The 19,590-nt window shown below is 52.8% G+C and overlaps 1 pseudogene; it reads right to left on the bottom strand.

Moving 5' to 3' along the window:
* LOC119181602 (uncharacterized) overlaps positions 1-18,990 on the bottom strand; it is a 43,346-nt pseudogene extending 24,356 nt beyond the window's left edge.
* Between the last annotated feature and the right edge of the window lie 600 nt (positions 18,991-19,590).

Below are 19,590 nucleotides of genomic sequence, written 5' to 3'. Positions count from 1 at the left end.
CTCTCTACCCCTCAAGCCGATGGAGAAAAACAAGTTTTCCTCTCGGTCCCGAGTACACCTCTTTCAAGACCATCTACTCGGCTACGCTGGGATGTAAACAAATCCAGCGCATCTCGAGAAACGCAGCCGCGCCCCCTTGCTCGCAACAGCTGTGTGCTGGCGCCACCCGGGGAACCATTTCCTTCACTGCCATTCACAGGGGCTTCAAACGGCACCAAACTCTGCGAACCACAGGTTCCTACCACCAGCACATGGCAGAAGAACCAAGGGGTACAAAAACCTGCGGTTTCAACCCAAAAATGTACCCCACCCTCTCAGCTACCTGCGAGCCCTGGGTCCACTTCCCAGCTGGAGACCGTCCTCTACAGGCCAACCGCCAGGAAAAACTCCTTTCGGTCTGCGGCACAAGAGGCAATCTCCGCACAATTAGTGGCAGTTGAGGGAGCACACCGCGTGCGAATTAACTTCGGCCGCAATGTTATCGCTGTCGACATTGCCGCGGGAGCACCGCTCGCACCCCTCCTCGCAGTTTCCGACATCTACGGAATTCCCGTTCGTGCCAGGCAGGCGTCAACGACCACATGCAGTGGAGTAATCCACAACGTCGACCCGGCACTCACGGAGGAGGAACTACGCGACAGCATCGCATCGCAGCTCTCTGTATTGCAACGCACGCGATCTGGACGCAGTGCCGTGATAATGTTCTCGGGACGGAAACCTCCACAGAACATCGAACGTTACAAACAACGACGCCCGGTTCGTGCTCGCCACCCTCGTCCTGTGCAGTGCGAACGGTGCGGTCACTACGGCCACACGGATATCACCTGCAACGCACATGAACATTGTGTGTGCTGTGGCTGGCCACACCCACGTGCCGATTGCACTGCGCAGCACCCACGTTGCATATTCTGTGGCGCCACCCATCTGGCCACAGAACCACGCTGTCCTCGCTGGCAACAAGAGCGTCAGCTACTAGAGGTCCGCGCGCAATCGGCTCGTCCCATGACACGCTGCGAGGCCTTTGCAGTTGTTCGCAATAAGAACCCTACGGCACAAAATTCGGCCACTCGAGAGGGGTTTTCATATGCGGCGGCCGCTGGTGGCACTACTGCTCATGCATCAATGAACACCATTACCGCTCCAGAGAACGCCTCGGCGATCTCGGTGCTCACGGCCGCAGTTCGTGGCGCGTTGGACTTCCTCCCTCGCGCCTGTCTGGTTCGCCCGCTCTGCATAGCAGCGCTGGCTACGCAACAAGCTCTGGTACAGCATGGCGAGTAAAAACTGTGCACGGCGGCCACGCATCCTTCAAAGGAACTGTCTTTCTTTGCGCCGCCGTCACAGTGAGCTCGCTCAGTAGTTGCGGCTCAACGAATACGACATAGTCGCACTACATGAGGCTTATCTACGCGGAAGCGAATGTAGACTTACTGGTTACTCGAGCTACCATTTTACAGCGAGGTGTCAAGTGCGCGATTGCGACTTAGATGTGTGCTGCGACTCCACACATCTTCCCGCCAGCTCTTACGCCTCCATCTACGTGCGCAATGGACTCGCACATTGCACTGTTGATGTTTCTGACACCTTGTGCAGTGAGGTTGAATGTGTGGCAGTTAAAGTGCGTCTCAGGCTGTGCGACACGGCAGTGGCGTGTGTTTATGTCCATCCTGTCCACCAGTGGGACACAGCATTCATGACACGTTTGGTGCGACGCCTACAAGGTGACTGTGTGATTTGTGGAGACTTCAAGTCGGACTATACGGCTTGGGGGAGTGACCACATAGACTGCAGAGGCAGAGACCTGTTCGATACCATTGCTGGGACAGGCTTGCTTATTATAAATACGGGCTGTCTGACTTTCGTCCGTCATGGCGTAAAGAGCAGTGCCATAAACCTATCACTTGTGAGTGACCATTTCCGGTACGAATGGAAGAGTGAGGCAGACACGTGGGGCTCAGATCATTACCCCGTCCACCTAGAACCACTTGATCGGCGCCGCGCGGGTACGCGCACATACCCTGTCACTGACTGGCCGCGTTTTCGGCAACTCTTGGCTGCCTCCCCACTTTCCGGTTTCGCCTACTTCTCGCACGTGGCCCGCTGCGTCGAAGCGGCCTCGCGCAAGTGCACAGTGCCAGTGGGAACACTAGTTCCGGACATAAAACTTCTCAACCTACGCGCGGCTCGCCGAAGACTCCAGCGCTGTGCGACCAAAAGCGACCGCAAGGAGCACTGGACACTTTAAAATCGCCTTGACGCCGTGTGTCGCCGACACGCACGGCAAGAAAGCGACCGCTCCTGGGGCAGTCTATGCGTCACGCTGGACGACCCGCGACACTCCACGCAGGCGTGAAGAATATTCAGTGCCATCCTCTGTCCCGTTGAGTTACGTTTCCCAGCCCTTGCCCTTGCTGTTGCACATTGTCTCACTTACCAGCAATTGGCCGAGCTACTGGCTGACACCCTCCTCCTCAGGGCTCCCGAAAGCTTGCCCGAGGTTCCCCAACTCCCACTGCACTATCGCCGAGAGTGGTGCTGGTGAAAACCTCGCCACTTTTTCCTCACCACCGGCATGCGCAATCAAGTACGCGCTTTATGCACTGAGGATTTCACTCTCGGGGATTTGCGCCTGGCTTTGGCGTCGCGCAAACGGCGCTCAGCGCCCGGCGCTGACGGCGCGACATACCAGATGCTTCGCAACATCATTCAGTCCGAGCTCCCAGTGCTCTTGGCCGCCTACAACGACGTATGGCGCACGGGGATAGTGCCGCAAGAGTGGCACGAAGCCATCGTCGTCCCTGTGCTCAAGAATGGCAAACCCGCCTCGGAGCCAGCGTTTTATCGCCCTGTTTCTCTTACCTCCGCAGCGGGCAAGCTCTTCCAGGCCATGGCACAGAGTAGACTTGAATGGATTGCTGAGGCACTGGATGTTTTCTGGCCTTCGCAGTGTGGCTTTCGCCATTTGCGTGCCACTGCCGAGGCCCTTGCCGACGTCATCGCAACGTTAGAGGAGGCACAGCACAAAGGAGAGGCCGGGTACCTCATCCTGTTAGACATCAAGGCGGCATTCGACTCCCTGCCACACCCCACCATCCTGAACGCGGCGCGCTATCTCGGAGTGACCGGTCTGCTCTTCACGTACATCGCTTCCTTCCTCGGTGGCAGAACCATGCGTGTGCGCGTCGGTGGAGTCCTTAGTGAGCCGCGTCCCGTGAGTGTCGATATTCCGCAGGGCAGTGTACTCAGCTCCTTCTTGTTCAATCTCGCCCTGGCTGACATCGACGATTACATTCCCCGCCATCTTCCCTGTGATGTGCACGTGGCGGTCTACGCGGACGACATTGCGGTGTTCGCGACGGGACCTGTGCCCAGTGGCCGTTGTATTCGCACCAGTGTCCAAACCGTCCTGGATTCTATTGACGCGTTCATCACGGGCAGGGGGATGACGCTTTCACCGGCGAAGACGGAGGCGATTCTGCTGCACCCCAGTTATGGCGCCTATCGCTACACACCGAGGTTCAATCTCCAAACAATCCCCATCTCTTGGAAGAGGCAAGTGACCTACTTCGGAGTGAAGCTGGACCAACGCCTCAACTTGTCACCAGTGGTCAGCGACGAGCTTCGAAACGCGCGAAGAGTCACCTCCGCCGCTCGAGCGCTCCTTGCTCGTGGCAATGAATGCACACCGTTCGTAGCTCTCCGCCTCTACAAGAGAATGGCTGCGGCGCGCATTTTTTACGGCCTTCCTCTCGCGGCAATTACACGTTCCAACTGGGAGACTCTGAACGCAGCACATCGTATTGCGATTCACCAGTTTTTCAGCTTGCCCAGATCATCTCAAATTGGCCCAACACTCGCTGAGGCGGGAGGCATGCCAGTGTCACTCCGGACGAATCTTCAAACGCCAAATCACATAGAGCACATGAAACGCTCGCGCCATGGACAGCAGCTGGTGTTCTGGTTCTCCTCACTTCCACACTCACGGATGGGGCAATGCGCTGCGGCATTCTACGCCCTCGTCCCGGGCTCACTGAATGTGAATGACTATAGTGCCCCGCCCTACGGACACAGTTATTGGGAGTGGCAAGCAAGCCGACGACGCCAGTGTGTGCGCTTCGGCACGAAACTGCCGCCACTTTCAACGAACTTCTCGCGAGGCGACTCCTCGTCTTTGCTGACGGTTCAGTGTTGAATGACGGTTGTGCCGCGGCTGCGTGTGTGGTGCCTTCTCAGGAGCTTCACAATCAGTGCCGCCTCACCTGCGAGGCATCGCCGACGACAGCCGAACTCGCCGCAATTGACCTCACCGCCGATGTCCTCCTTCAACTGAGAGTTCCGTCAGCTGCCGTTCCCTCGGACTCACGTGCTGCTCTCCAACTACTCACGCAGGACTCCCGCAGACCTCCGGTTGCCACGCGCATCACGCGAAAGCTCGAAGCAGTGCAGGACCTTTGGTGTGATCTTGTGCTGCAATGGATACCGGCGCAAGTTGGAATATTCGGCAATGAAGTGGCGGACGAGCTCGTCAAGGAAGCGCACTCTCCGGCAATCCATGTTACTACAGCGGTGAACACATTCGACGCAGCGCGGCTTCGCACACGGTGCTCCGTCACTGTTCGCCACCCGGACCCACGAGTTGTGGCAGGGCGGCCACCACGCCCACTCCCAAAAACTGGATTTTCGAGAGAAGAGCTTGCCCGCCTTCTCCGCCTTCGCATCGGCTGCTACCGCATGGCGGAACGGGTTCACAGACAGTCAGGATGGGGAGACCCAAACTGCCGTCTTTGCCCGCAGCCCGAAACACTCCATCACATTATCTTCAAGTATGAGGAGTATTCGGACGCGCGCAGATCACTCGTCGATGCTTACAGCAAACTGTGACTCTCCACCAGCACTGTTGATGTCATTCTCTTTCCCCGTGCGAACGCATGCCTGGTGAAGCGCGCGGAAGCTGCCTTCCACCTTCCTCAAGACTTCTGCGCTATTTGAGCGCTTGTGAACTGAAGGAACATTAGTGCCTCCCCATCGAGGTCTACTGGACTCGTGTTAGTGAGTGCTACGAACCACAATTTTTTCCGTACAGAGATTACGCGCTTCGGCGAATCTTCACGCGCACTCTATGACGCGCCCATCCAACCCGTTGGCCTCCTCTCGATGACGATACCTCTCTGGCCCTTGGGAGCTTTCCTAGTTAGCTGCGCATGGCGCGGGGGGGCTTGCGAGTCCGTTGCGGGAAGCAGATCGACTGATTCTCGCCTCTCTTTTGTTTTCTCTTTTCCAATCTTTCCCTCCCCATATCTTTTATTCCTCAAACCCCATTCATGGCTGACCTATTGAGGTGTCCTTGTAAGGAGAGACAGTTATGGGTCGCCACTTTTCTTTTCTTTTCTTCTGTTATAACCACTTATATACATGTCGCTCATGTCGCCTAGCCGCTCTTTTTATCCCTCCCCCCCCCCCTCCAGATCACAGCCTGTCCCCTGCGGTCGTTGACTAACCAGACAGGCAAGTTCTCGGAAGAAAAGGAGAGGAGGATAGGGTGGAGGAATAGGAGAGGAGGAGGGGTGAGTGGATCAGTCGTGCCCGCAGCCAAGGAATGCAGAGTATGGAGGAAGAGCAAGGTCACACAGAGCGCGACATTAAAAAAAGCCACTGTTGAGCATAATATTTTTATCTAAAAATTTCTATGAACATATATACGTTTCAAGCAGGTGCCTACATTAACTTTTTACTTGCCAATGTTCCTAAATTGGAACATACGAAATCTAAATTTTTATTTCCTCTCCAATATATTGCATATTAATATTTTATGTTCACGCATACTCATTGATGCTTGTGAAAAACATAGCAGTTTTAATTTCCATTATGAACCTACGGAGAATCATTAGATAAATTTTTAAAAACAGGCATATTTTGCGCTCCTTGACCACCAGATGTTTGTTACATTATTCTGCTGGAAAAAGTAATTTTGCAGTGAGCAAAGCAGAACTAAAATATCGGCAAACAGTTCGGGATTACGCGGCAATACAATAAAAAAATAACAAAGACAATTTAGTATTCAGCTTGAGAGTTTTGTGCGGATGTTCCTTTTTTGAAACATTGGCGTTTTACAGTGTCAAACGCAGCGTAGACGCGCGCGGGCATTTCGCCTCGTTCTTTTTCTTTTTCTGCCTTGTCGATGGCGCCCGCTGGGCGGCGCTTGGCAGAAACTTGAACATAAGCTTTCCTGGGCATCATTTTGAGTTTGTCAGGTACGTGAAAAGAGCAGCATTGAACTACAGTGCCTAGCTACATCAATCCCTGTGAATGTAGGTAGAAAACTACCTTGCGGCTGGTTTAATTTTTGTAGTACTGTGCTTTACACCGCAATAACTTTCGTTGTAGGTCATGGCACAACGCTTCCTCACTTTGGAGGCAGCAATTGACTTTTTGTTCAGCCTTCCCGATGACGAACACGAAGGTGCGTCTGCATGCCAATTGCCGCCTGTTGAAGATGGCAATATTACTGACGAGGAGCACGTGAACGAAAACGACTTTTCTGAAGTTGTTCCCAATGATGTTTGTGGGCACGTTGAAGTTATGCAATGCAGCGATGAAGACGTTGATTCGTCTTCTGCATGTTTGAGTCTTGAGCCACGACGAAAGAAACCAGCGGGGCGGCAATTCACTGCTGGAAAAGGACGCAAAGCTTCAACGAACGCTCGGAAAACAAATACTTCAAAGCGCTCCCATACACCAGTATGGGGGGAACATGCCACGTTTGGCAAAACACTTCCCAGCGAGAGTCCTCCGTTGTTGCTAGAGGCATTTCCTGATCTTGCAAACATGAGCCCATTTATGCTTTTCAGCAAATTTATTTCTCCGGAGTACCTTGGTTCACTGGCTGAACTAACTGCAAGATACGCACTCCAAAAGGAGGAGGTGGTAAACGTCACAGGAGCGGACATAGGTCAGTTTTTCAGCCTCTTACTTTTCTGCAGGTACCACCCCGTTTCGTCTGAGGACTCGTATTGGAGCACTGCAGAAGATCTTTGTGTGCCTATAGTCGCGACAGTGATGGCCCGCAATAGGTTCCGGCAGCTGAAAAGGTTCTTTCATGTTGTTGACAACACTCAGTTGAAGGCAGGCGAAAAAATGGGCAAACTTCAGCTGTTTTACGACGAAATCTCCTAATGTTTCCGCCAGTTTCGAGTGTTCAATAAAAGCCTCAGCATCTACAAGTCAATGGTGCCCTATTATGGCCACCACTCGTGCAAAATGTTCATTCGCGGTAAACCAATTCGATGTGGGTACAAAATATGGATGATGTGCTCTCCGAATGGGTACCCCTGTGTGATGTAAATATATTGTGGGAGGAACGAGAAGGACGACAAGACACCTCTCGGGATCAGGGTCGTTAGCAATATGGTATTGGTCTTGGAAGCGCATGAACATCGCGAAGTCTACTTTGACAACTTCTTCACTTCGCATGGCCTCTTGACGAAACTGGCTGACCAGGGGATTCGAGCTACAGGGACTGTGCGAGATACAAGAACCGGTGGTTGTCCACTGAATAGCTTGAAAAACATCGAAAAGGAAGAAAGAGGATCTTTCCACTACAAATGTGACGGGGCAGTCTGCGCATGCAGGTGGAATGACAATGCAGTCGTCAAAGTTTCATCTAACCACCTCAGCCAAGAGCCTGTTGGAAGTGCGAAACGCTCCTCACGACGCTCAAACAAAAAGGTGGACAACCACAATTGATCAGAAAATACAATGAGGGCAGGGGTGGAGTAGATATAATGGACCGCCTCCTCGGAAGCTATCGACCGAGACTGAGGAGCAAGAAATAGTGGTGGAACCTTTCCAGCAATGGTTTGAACATAGCTGTCGTCGCAGGATGGCTCCTCCACTGCAAGATTCACAGGGGTAGTGATGCCGCCATGACGCACATCGCCTTTCGGCGGGACGTCACCATGTCCTTGCTGCAGCTCAAGCAGAAACTCACTGTAAGACCTGGACCCTGGGTTCATCCGAGATATGAGGACAGAAACACTGATGGCCACTACATCATCTCAACAACTCAGGGAAGGTGCGCGGAATGCAAGAAGAATGCAACGAATCAGTGCCAGCAGTGCAAAAAGCAGCTGCACAAAAAAGGCTTTGCCGCCTACCACGGTTTGTGATTTTCTCACTGTAGTACAGCCAGTAGTATGAAAAAAGAAATTTTCATAAAGTGTTGTTATAAATATATATACTTTTCAGAGACATCGCATGACGCTAAATATTATTCTTCCGTTATCCTGAATAAGGAAACCCGACTGAAAAGTCAATAAAAGTTGTTCCATAGAAAATGTGTGTTTTGCATATGGGAAATGCCAATGTTCCAAAAATAGAACATGCGAAAAAACATGCTCAGTCATTGTGAATGTGGCTGTATTTTTGATCATAGTTAATTTAGAAGGCCAATGCAAATTATCAACATAAATTTCAGTTTTTTTCCTATTGCTTCATAGTGCGGCCTTTAAAAGGTTAAGCGTTGCATAGAACCAATAAAACGCACAATGCAGGCCCGTGTGCTCAGATTTGGGTGCATGGTAAAGAACCCTAGGTGGTCTAAATTTCCGGAGCCTTCCACTGCAGCATCTCTCATAATCATATAATGGTTTTGGGACGTTAAACCCCCCATATCAATCAATAAAACGGCACAATGCAACACCACTCTGACGCCACCTACTCCGCCGACGGGGAGGACCAGTGCGGATGACGCCGCCCTCCCCCCCCCCCCCCCCAAAAAAAAACACGTTTACACCTCTTTTGTCGTTTGATTTGTGAAGCACCGGCCATGCTGGCTACTTTTCTCGTTCTGTGCGAATAAGACCTTTCAGAAGGTCTTCCGCGATGACTCCCTGCAGCATTATGAAACGTGGCGAGTCGTCATTCTGGAGACCGTATATCCACACATGCGCAGAAACGCTTCCGCCCCCTGTAGCCCAATCTCACCGCGAATAGGCGAAGTAACGTATGCGCCCATTGTAGCGGGTGGCCGACATTGAACCATGAAGCCATTGTAGCGGCGAGAGAAGAGAGACGTGAGACGGCGTCGAAGGCGGCAGACGGGGCTGTGCTGATCTCGCCACTTTATTCCACGCCTGAAGCGGAGCCGCGGTGGCTGTCCACGTCCGACACGCCGGGTGCGTGAGCTCGTTCTAATCCTCACGCAGCTCGAGCTAGCATCAGCTGCGCGAGAGGCGCGGCGTGGTGATTGAGAAATGATGATGGTGATGATGGCACTACAGGGCTCCCCCCCTAGCGCTTTGCGCGATTTGAAGGCATATGAAAAAAGAAAGAGAGCGACAAATGCTATATACATGAACGGCAATCCATAAAGTGTTCATTTGGCAAGTCCAGGTTGTCAACGTTTATGGGCCATCAGTAGGCGGTGTGTCTCCGGTGGGCGACTCTGGGAGAAGCGCAAGGGACGAAGAAGGAAGTGCCGGGTCGCTGGGTTCATAGACACGTCCATCCCACAATTACGCGGCGGGACCATTCGAATGCGCACCCGCCGTTTCGAGTAGACGCGGCTGACAAACGTGCCCACAGCTGGAACTGTGGACAGGCGCTGAAGAGCTCGCGCCGGCAATGTGGGCGAAATAGTGTGACGGATCGGAACGCACCCATGATGACCGAGCACTGAAGTTTCACAGCCACAGCGGGGTCTCGGACAGCGCACAGGGTGCCGAGCATGCTGTCGACAAGGAGCAGCGTCGCGGTCGTGCTGGTGCGGACGTCTCTGTCGATGAAACACCGGCCTCCGTGTAGCACTGCGACCGGCATGCCGGGGCGTGTGGCCGAGTCGACGGATGCGGAAACACCGTGCATTGCGGCTAGTCATGTGCACGGCAAGTGGTTGGCCCTTGCGTCGGGAAAACCTCGTAGGTGTTTGCGCCGTCTTGAAGGCCAAGGCTGCAACACATGACTGTTTAGCAAGAGGCTTGAAAAGGGCCTCTCTGTACTCGATTTCGTTGGCATACTATCAAGGGCGGCAGATATGCAGTTGGACCGCACGTCGTCGCTGTTGTTACCAACGAGCCTGTGTGGCGGACTGCATCCGGCGCCAAATGCTCTGGGGAATAGTTGTGAAGCTCAGAAGACGTGAGCTTTGATGGAGGATCGGGTGGCACACCTGAAAGACCATCGGTTCTCCGCGCATGAGGGTTGGTGTGCAGGTCTGCATGATCGATGACAACCTCTACAGCATGTGTGGCATATGTAGTCTGCAGTGCCATGGGCACGCCAGGTACGTCGTCCTCAGCTGCGTCAGTCATAGTCGCAGCCTCTCGGAAGTTTGGCTGTGATTGACGGCTTATGACTTTAACTTCGGCTGCGGGAGACTGCGGGGCTGAAGATGGTCGCTGCTGGCAGGACGCAGAGAGCGTCTAGGTAGGTGGGGAGGCGCCTTCGGACATCGTCGACGCTGAAGTCTCCGCGACCAAGGGGTGAATAGCGAGCGTGAGGATATCCGTAGTCTTGGCAGACTCCGGGGCATGCGGCGATGAAGCCGTCGTGGAGTCTGACATGTCTGAGAAATCGTGGTCTGTGTAGGCCGGAGAAGACATGCGGGTGGCGAGAGTGCCCGAGGGACAATCGGCCGAGGACTTCGAAAAAATGCACCTCGTGGCGGCCCGGTCGTTGGCTACACGAACGTATTGAAGAAGCTCGTCGGATTTCGTGGCTGACTGGTCGCATGCAGCACGAATGTTCTGAACCTCGTCGGATAGGCATTCGTACGTGGGACTCGCGTTGATAGCGGCCGGACGAGATGTTGTAGGAGACGTAGTCGGGGAAGTTAGGTCCCGGTCAGTGAAGACTTTCGGGCCGGAGGGTACCGCACGCTGCGACGCAGACGAAACCTGTAAGTCGCGGGTGAGTGGCAGCGGGTGGTAGATGAGGCCATAGCTGGCAAGCACCGCAGAGCAGAGGTCATCGTGAGGCTGCTGGCTGGAGGTTGAAGTGCCAGAGAGATGACGCAACTCTACCGGAAGGGCGTCTTGAAAAATGGCGTGCATCAGCGGCTGGTCCGTGACGCCATTCAACGCCAGAACGGCATCGAGCTGCATGAACCATACCTTGGGGTAGGTCGATTGGAACGGCGGCACTGGCGGGCAGAGTTGCGGGAACATGGCAGCGGGCCGCTCGGCGAAGGGCGTGTTCTCCGGGTCACCAATGTAGCGGTGAGAGAAGAGAGACGTGAGACGGCGTCGAAGGCGGCAGACGGGGCCGTGCTGATCTCGCCACTTCACGCCTGAAGCGGAGCCGCGATGGCTGTCCCCGTCCGACGCGCCAGGTGCGTGAGCTCCTTCTAATCCTCGCGCAGCTCGAGCTAGCATCAGCTGCGCGAGAGGCGCGGCGCGGGGATTGAGAAATGATGATGGTGATGATGGCACTACACCATCATAACATTCCCATGTTCTCACACCCGATGGCAATGTACGCTTGCACTACGCAAATCCTCTAATACCACGAAAATATTACTACGATAATCCATGTTGTATTGCGAAGCCTGTATACAGTGCGCGCGTGTTTGTAGAGCTCGACAGTTATTTTCGCTGCATTTTAAAATTGAAGCGCAAGAAGTTATTCGCCCTGCATGTATTTCCAAACAGACGACGCTCCGGGCTCAAAAAGAGGACCTGCTGCGCTTGGTGGAGGCCTGCGTGATCAGCCGGCTGACATATCACTTGCTCTTCCATCTGTCGACCCAATCGCATTAACTACGCATAAACGTCGTGATCCGCAAAGAGACAAAGCAGGCCCACGAAGTTCCGAACTACGTTTTTACACGTCTTCTTCTTAAGTTGGGGACACACAACGCACTGCTTGAGGCAGATTGGGTCAGTCAGCGCCACCGCTTCCAACTCAGCCCTACTCACGCCTCGGATAACCCGTCCCACCTTTTGAGATTGAAACCCGTCCCACGCCCTTATCGCCTGTGATACAGAAAATAATCACTGTTCATCCCTTACCAGGTAACATCCACCCCCGGCACGACAACGTCCGGCGCAAATCCTGCGCACGATACCTCAGCCAAATGCCTGAAGACATCCTGGAATCACATACTCTTTACACGGACACAGCCCGAACTTGCGAAGGTTACACCTCAGTAGTGTTAGATGGCACCATTTCCTTGCAGGACTCGGCTGATATGCGTGGGACGCATGCCTCTTAAGGCGAAATTCTTGGAGTTGATCTGGCGATACGATACGCCATCCGTGTTCGCAGTAAGGTGTACATATTGACAGACTCGCAACAGGCATTTCGGGCCTCCCTATCAGGACATGGCATCCCAATAGCAGCCCATCAAGCTCTTGATCACGCTGAACTCCTGGTCATGCCTCTCTGCTGGGCAATCAACGTGTACACACTGTTGCCCGCGAACTTTTCCTCCTGGTGGCCCGGCAAGGCGAGGCGACCGTTTCAGAGTGGGGGATCCTTTTCTCACTTACGAGAGCAGCGCCCCACCGTCATCTTTTTCGCGAGAGGAGGCTATAGCATTACGGCAGCTGCACAATAGAACATTCCCAGATCTGGTATCTCTTTATAAGTTCTACTGGTTGCACGGCCTGTGGAAACTCGCCCACGACCTTCCACGTCTCGATAGAGTGCCCTCCGAACATCTTTCCTCCTTTACCTGCTTTTCTTCACTTTTTACGTAACGAGGAGCTGTGGGACGATGCTCTCCGCGATGGACCTCCCGACGTCGTCGGAGCTATGATACAGAGGGCTCGATTTAACGCTGGAGCGTCCTAGTGTTATGCCTGCGAGTCCGCAGCGAACGTACATGCCTCGGAAAAAGGAAATCTGTGTCAAGGCTAGCACACGAGCCCGCCTGACGTGATCAACAACTCAGCGGCGTCATCACGCAACGGTGCCTTTCTGACGCGCACGTGCAGTGAGTCACGTCAGCCAGCGAGCCAGCACCTTCCTGTCTGGCGAGTCTGACGCAATGCGTGGCGACGTCACTCGTCTTTGGGTGCAGCCATGTGAATCCAGCGGTTCCAGATTCGATGAGAAAGAATGACACAGCCAAGCGGTGACGCCATTGGAGGAGTCTGACCTCACGACCAGCGGCGCTTCTGGTTGGACATTTGGTTACTCAAAGAATCCACCCGGTGCATATAAAAGAATCCCTGTGGCACGTCGCGAGAGTTGAGCTATGTGTTAGCAGCAGACCTATGTGTTAGAGAGGAGAGCTCGGCTCTTCGGGTCTCTAAGCTGTCGGCCTCAGTGCCGAATTTGTAACGCCTGGAGTATATGCTGTACATAAACCTTGTTTAACTCACCGTGGTCTCGTCCACTCGTCTATCAGCTCTGCGCAGAAGCAGTTGCGAGCTGATAAACCTACGCTACCAAACGGCTGGTGACTTGCCCGGCGGAGTTCGAAGCAGTGGCGCCTTCGGGACCGTGTTGGCGTCGCCGTCTTTCGAAACAGTTGTTGCAGCGGTGAGATTCGTTGCGCCCTTCGTAACGTCGTCGGAGGCGCGCTTCGCAACAGTGGTTGGCAGCTGCGGGATCGGCCGGCGTCAGCGACATCGATGCGGTGAGTGCCTGATGTTTTCCCCTCAGTTCACCAGACTACTCCAGCTCAGGTTATAGTAGTTTAGAGAAGGGCTGTGTGAAGCATTAGAGTGAGCTTTGATGGTTTCATGCAAAGTCAAAGTGCTTTGAAACCAAAATAATACGGAGGGGGTAAACACGGGAGTGTTAAAAATTGCTTGCGCGTCTTGCTAGTTGACCTATAGTGGGTACGGCAAGTAAATTCTTAACAGGGGCAAACAGCAAGAGGCCAGTATGAACGATGGAGAACCTTAAAGTGAAGGAACTCATCGAAATTTGTGAGGAACTCGGCATTACTTTGGGCCGTGCGAAACGAAAACAAGCAATCCTTGAGATCATGAAGGATGAGGGAGTGTCGGCTGAGGAAGTCGATGAGGCCTGGGAGCATATCGAAGCACGCCGCGAGGAAGCTGAAAGGCACGAAGTAGAAGCTCGCGAACGTGAAGCAGCTGAAATGCGAGAAGTTCGCGAACGTGAAGAAGCTGAAAGGCGAGTTCGCGAACGTGAAGAAGCGGAAAGGCGAGAAGTTCGTGAACGTGAAGAAGCTGAAAGGCGAGAAGTTCGCGAACGTGAAGAAGCTGAAAGGCGAGAACGCCGCGAGGAGGCTGAGAGACAGGAGCGCCTCGAGTTGAAACGAATAGAATTGGCAATCCTACAGTGTTCGCAGGCGCCTAGCGTAGCTTTTCTGACGATTCAGGTCAGCGGTTATAGAATTCGGGACCAATTGCCACCGTTCGTAGTAGGCGAGGACATGGCGAAGTATCTCGTCAAGTTTGAACACGTCTGTGAGCGAAATACTTTGGAGCGGTCTCTTTGGGCACAGAACCTGTTAGCTCTTCTTCCCGGCGAAGTGTCCGACGCGATAACTTGCTTGTCGAGGGAAGCGTTCGAGAGCTATGACGAGGTGAAGGAAGTGCTCTTGAGATGTTATAAGTTGTCACCCGAGGCTTTCAGGCAAAGGTTCCGGTATGCTAAAAAGGGGAATGAGTCACACGTTGACTTCGCGTTTCGTCTTAAGCCGATTTCATTGAATGGCTCAAGGGCGAAGGTGTTTATGACGACCACGATAAAGCGGTAGAATGCATGGCATTGGAGCAATTCTACCGCTGCATCGAGGAGGATTTCAAGCTTTGGCTGCAGGACAAACTTGGTGAAGTACAGCTAAACAAGGCAGCAGTTAGTTAGCTGAGGAGTATTATACTCGCCGAAAGTTGCATAGCAGGGCAGTGCGCGTAGAAAAGGATGTAAAGAAAAAGGACTTTTCAAAGAAACCTGATCAACGGAAGCCGCGAATCTGCTACAACTGCAAAAAGGAAGGGCACATCGCGATAAACTGTAAGCAAAAGTTTGCTTTCGCAACCATCCGAGAATCGGAAAAGAACATGCGGTTGTTAGAGCCATATATCCAAGAAATTAGTGTCAATGGGAAAACGTGTCGAGCACTTCGTGACTCAGCGGCAACCATGGATGTTGTCCATCTTTCATTGGTGTCTCCCGATGACTTTACCGGAGAATGCGCGTGGATCAGGCAAGTCGCCGAGGAGCAGAGTGCTTGCTTACCAATCGCTGCGGTTGTCATTGAAGGCCCGTTCGGTAAGCTTCGCACCGAAGCGGCTGTGTCTGCCGCGCTTCCCGATCGTTTTCCTTATCTTTTCTCTAACAATTCAGAGCAGCCTCTCAAAGAGCAGGGTAAATCGTTCTTCCCCAACTTAGCGTACATGGCCCTCACGCGATCGCAAGCCCGGAAACTTTCGCAGGAGCTTGATCTTGTTCAATGCTGTGAACCTTAAGTAACCTTGGCGGCGAGTCGACGGAACCGCAGAGAGGAAATTTTCCTTGTGAGTCATGTGAGCAGTCACTCGAGCGGCCCGTCGCCGAAGCGACCGGCGCGGTTTCCGTAGCAGGGGGAGATGACATGGCGCCATTGGGTCAGAGCAAGAGGGATGCAACGCTCTCACTGGTAGCGGAAAGTTGGAGTGAGCTGTCGAGGGTTGATCGAGAAACGCTCATTCGAGAGCGGCGTGAGGACCTCTCGATTAAAGCGCTAGTGGAAAGCCACATGAAAGCTGCACAAGTGTTGTCGAAGGAGTACTACGACAAATCGGTGAAGAACCGCGCTTTTGAAGTAGGAAGTCGGGTAATACTCCTGCGGCCGTCCAAAAAAACAAGCTTGAGGTTCATTGGGAAGGGCCCGCCAAAGTAATATCGAAGCTTTCTGATATCAGTTATGAAGTGAAATTAGGAAGGTGGTCGAACAAAATTTACCACAGTGACTTGATGAAACCATACGTTCAACGTCAAGCGGTTGTAAATCTGCTTTTGAATGCTTCAGAGGAAGAGGGAGCAGAAATTTTGAGTTCTAGTGAGGTAATCGAAAGGGAATCAGAGGTAATCTTGGAGCAGTTGAACCTAGGGCCTAGGTTAAGTGAAGTCGAGAAGGAGGACCTGAGAAGGAATGTTTCTTTTTATGAGAAATCTGGACTTCCATATTGTAGTTACACAGATGTGCAACGTCGCAAGTACGGGCAGCCCTTAGTACCACATAGGTATCGTCACCTAAAATTGGCCGGTTACTGAGGTGGAGCATGAAACTCCAACAACACAACTTTGACGTTCGCTAAAGAAAAAAGGAAAGCTAAACGCTAATGCAGGTGCATTGAACCGTGCGTTCTAACTAGTACCTTCTCCCCCTTTCAGTTTGCACTGGCGATTCGGGGCAAAATTTTGTCCTCATCACGGCCTTAGCTGAGTGCTCTCGTCCAGGATGAGCTCAAGGAGCCAACCTTATGTTCTATTCTATTTCGTTACGTTATTGTACGTGTAAAAATTTGAGTTGTCATTTTAAGAGTCTTGTGTCCCACATGTGCCTCTTGATGTGAAGGGAACGAAATTCCGATAGACACGTGGCTAGGTACATGTTGTACTATACTTTATCTGGCGTTCTGTCGGGTGACCGAGGGCACTTGCTTGTGTGGTGTGTTGTCTGTTGTCGAACTGTTCTTGACAAGTTGCAGAACCATCGACAAGTGCTGAAACCAAAGATCGTCAGAAGGGACGAGCGAAGCTGGTCGACAAGTTGTGGCGACAAGCCAGTGGAGCTGGGATCCGTCCTCAAGAATGGGATGTGTTCCCGGAACGGAGTCTGGAGCTGCATTCTCCCCATGGCCCTGGAGGCGAACCTGGAGGGACCTGGCGAACGAGCGCGCCTGACATCCGAGCCACGTGGAAGCAGCTCGTCTTTCCGGTGCATTTTCTGGCGGCGGGGGTGCTGTTATGCCTGCGAGTCTGCAGCGAACGTGCATGCCTCGGAAAAAGAAAATCTGTGTCAAGGCCAGCACACGAGCCCGCCTGACGCGATGAACAACTCAATGGCGTCATCACGCGACGGCACCTTTCTGCCGCGCACGTGCAGCGTGGACCGTCAGCCAGCGAGCCGGCGCCTTCCTGTCTGGTGAGTCTGACGCAATGCGTGGTGACGTCACTCGTCCTTGGGTGCAGCCACGTGCAACGCAGCGGCTCCAGATTCGATGAGAAAGAATGACGCGGCCCAGCGGCGACCCCATTGGAGGAGTCTGACCTCACGACCAGCGGCGCTTCTGGTTGGACATTTGGTTACTCAAAGAATCCACCCGGTGCATATAAAAGAAGCCCTGCGGCACGTCGCGAGAGTTGAGCTATGTGTAAGCAGCAGACCTATGTGTTAGAGAGGAGAGCTCGGCTTTTCGGGTCTCTAAGCTGTCGGCCCCAGTGCCGAAGTTGTAACGCCTCTGTATATATGCTGTACATAAACCTTGTTTAACTCACCGTCGTCTCGTCCGCTCGTCTATCAGCTCTGCGCAGAAGCAGTCGCGAGCTGCGAAACCTACGCTACCGAACGGCTGGTAACCTTCCCTGTGGAGTTCCGAGCAGTGGCGCCTTCGGGACCGTGTTGGTGTCGCCGTCTTTCGAAACAGTGGTTGCAGCGGTGAGATTCGTGGCGCCCTTCGTAACGTCGTCGGAGGCGCGCTTCGCAACACTAGGGACCCCAGACTAGGGGTTACTCCCATGCCCTCCTTCTCTATGCCTTTATAAATAAAGACGTTTATACCTCTCTCCAAACAGACGCGTCACTATACACCCGCTCTAGTCGAAGCCGCAAGTCCATATTATTGAAACGGACAAGATTTGGATTTTTTGCTCGCAAATAACGACGCCGACACCAGATTTTCGGCGATGCGAGCGCTTTAAGGCTACCAGGACAATAAACTCACGATCTGAATAATTAGCGATGATTTCACACAGCTGTGGTGCTATTCTTGACCGATCTCAGGCTTTTGAATGAGGGTCCGGATATACTGAAGCACGTTTGATATAGAAGGATGGTTCAAATGTGAGCGAAAATTTTCGATTCGTCTTTTGTCATGAAAAATGAAAAACAGGCACATATCATTGATGCGATCAAATTATTCGCACCACACATTCTTTATTTTTAGCATTCAAAAGAAAAAACACACTGTGCACGTTTTGCAAACACGTCGTAGAGCAATTGGAAATCCCGTTTCTCCAGACTAACACGACTACATCTGAGAATCACTGCTACTCAATTACGTGCGATTAGCCTTTACAGTGCAGATGATCTTGACTTGCGCCTTCACCTTCTTTCCGGGCTCCACCCTTTGACGCTCTCCCGGTGGTCTCTTCAGGCTTCCGGTCCGCGATGAGAGGATCCTGGAAGGCGACGCCCCCCCCCCACCCCCCGCACGAGCTCTTGGATCACCATGGATTCTGATCACGTGTACCTTGAGGTGGCCATTCTTCTGGAATCTCAAGCCGCACGCGCCACACTTGTAGGGCTTTTCTCTGGTGTGCCCCCGCGTGTGGTAAATAAAGGCGGACTGGCTGGAAAATGTGGCTGGACAGACGTTGCATTCGTATGGTCGCTCGCCAGTATGGACTCGGGAGTGGCGCCTCAGGTTGGGCTTTAGCGCGAACGTCTTGTCGCAGAGGTCGCACTGCCAGGGCTTTTCCTCGGAGTGCGTAAGCTTGTGTATGACCAGCGTGCGCTTCAGGGAAAACTCGGCCGGACACGAATCGCATGAGAACGGCTTCTCGCCGGTGTGCGTCCTGTTGTGGCACGAAAGGGTCCACCATCGCGCGAACCTTCTGCCACAGTCTTCGCACTTATACGGCTTTTCGCCGCTGTGCACGAACAAGTGTTGCGTCAAGTTGTAACGATCCGCGAACTCGGCCGGGCAATGGTTGCATTTGAATGGCTTTTTGCCCGTGTGTGTGCGGAGGTGCCTGCTGACGCTCGATTTCCTGGTGAACATTTTGCCGCATCTAGGACAACTGTGACGTTTTTCTCCGGTATGAGTGATAAAGTGCCTATAGAGATCCCCTGTTTGCGCGAAAGTGGCCGGGCAGCACTGACAGGTATGCGGCTTTTTCTGGGCATGTGTTGCAAGATGACGTTCAAGCCTCGCGTGGGTGGTTAAGGCCTTGCCGCCCACTTCGCCCGTGTGGTTCCTAGTGATGGTGTACTTCTGTTTCGGCTTCTCCTGCACCGCGCTTTCGCTGGCACAACCCCTGCGAGTAGAAGAAACACCTTAAGGCATGTCAGCCCCGCGCTGAGGTCTGCTTTCAGTGACGTCTAGCCTTTATAAAGTTCTATTAACTTTTCAAGGATGTGCACCGTCTGATGCCTCGTGTTTTTAGCTTTCTTGAACAAAACACGTTTAGCCCCATGTACATAAACACCCTTCAACGTGACTATTTGTTTTTACGCCTGCGTTCTCATATTTTCGTTTCCTACTTCTTTCCAGCCATCTTCCTTCTTTCTGCGTATCCGGATCAAATATTAATATTAATAATGATAATTATGATGATGATGAGGAGGAGGAGGAGGATAATGGCGTGTTACTGAACCCGCTAATAGAACCTTTTTTTTATTAACGCCATGGTTACCGGTGGCACACGAGCTTTCCCTTTTGTGTTGCTACAGCTTCAGTCCCTTAT

Source organism: Rhipicephalus microplus, unplaced genomic scaffold, assembly GCF_043290135.1.
Source record: "Rhipicephalus microplus isolate Deutch F79 unplaced genomic scaffold, USDA_Rmic scaffold_14, whole genome shotgun sequence".
Classification (NCBI taxonomy): domain Eukaryota; kingdom Metazoa; phylum Arthropoda; class Arachnida; order Ixodida; family Ixodidae; genus Rhipicephalus; species Rhipicephalus microplus.
The sequence above is the reverse complement of the archived record's forward strand: the minus strand, read 5'-3'. Positions and strand labels throughout refer to the sequence as shown.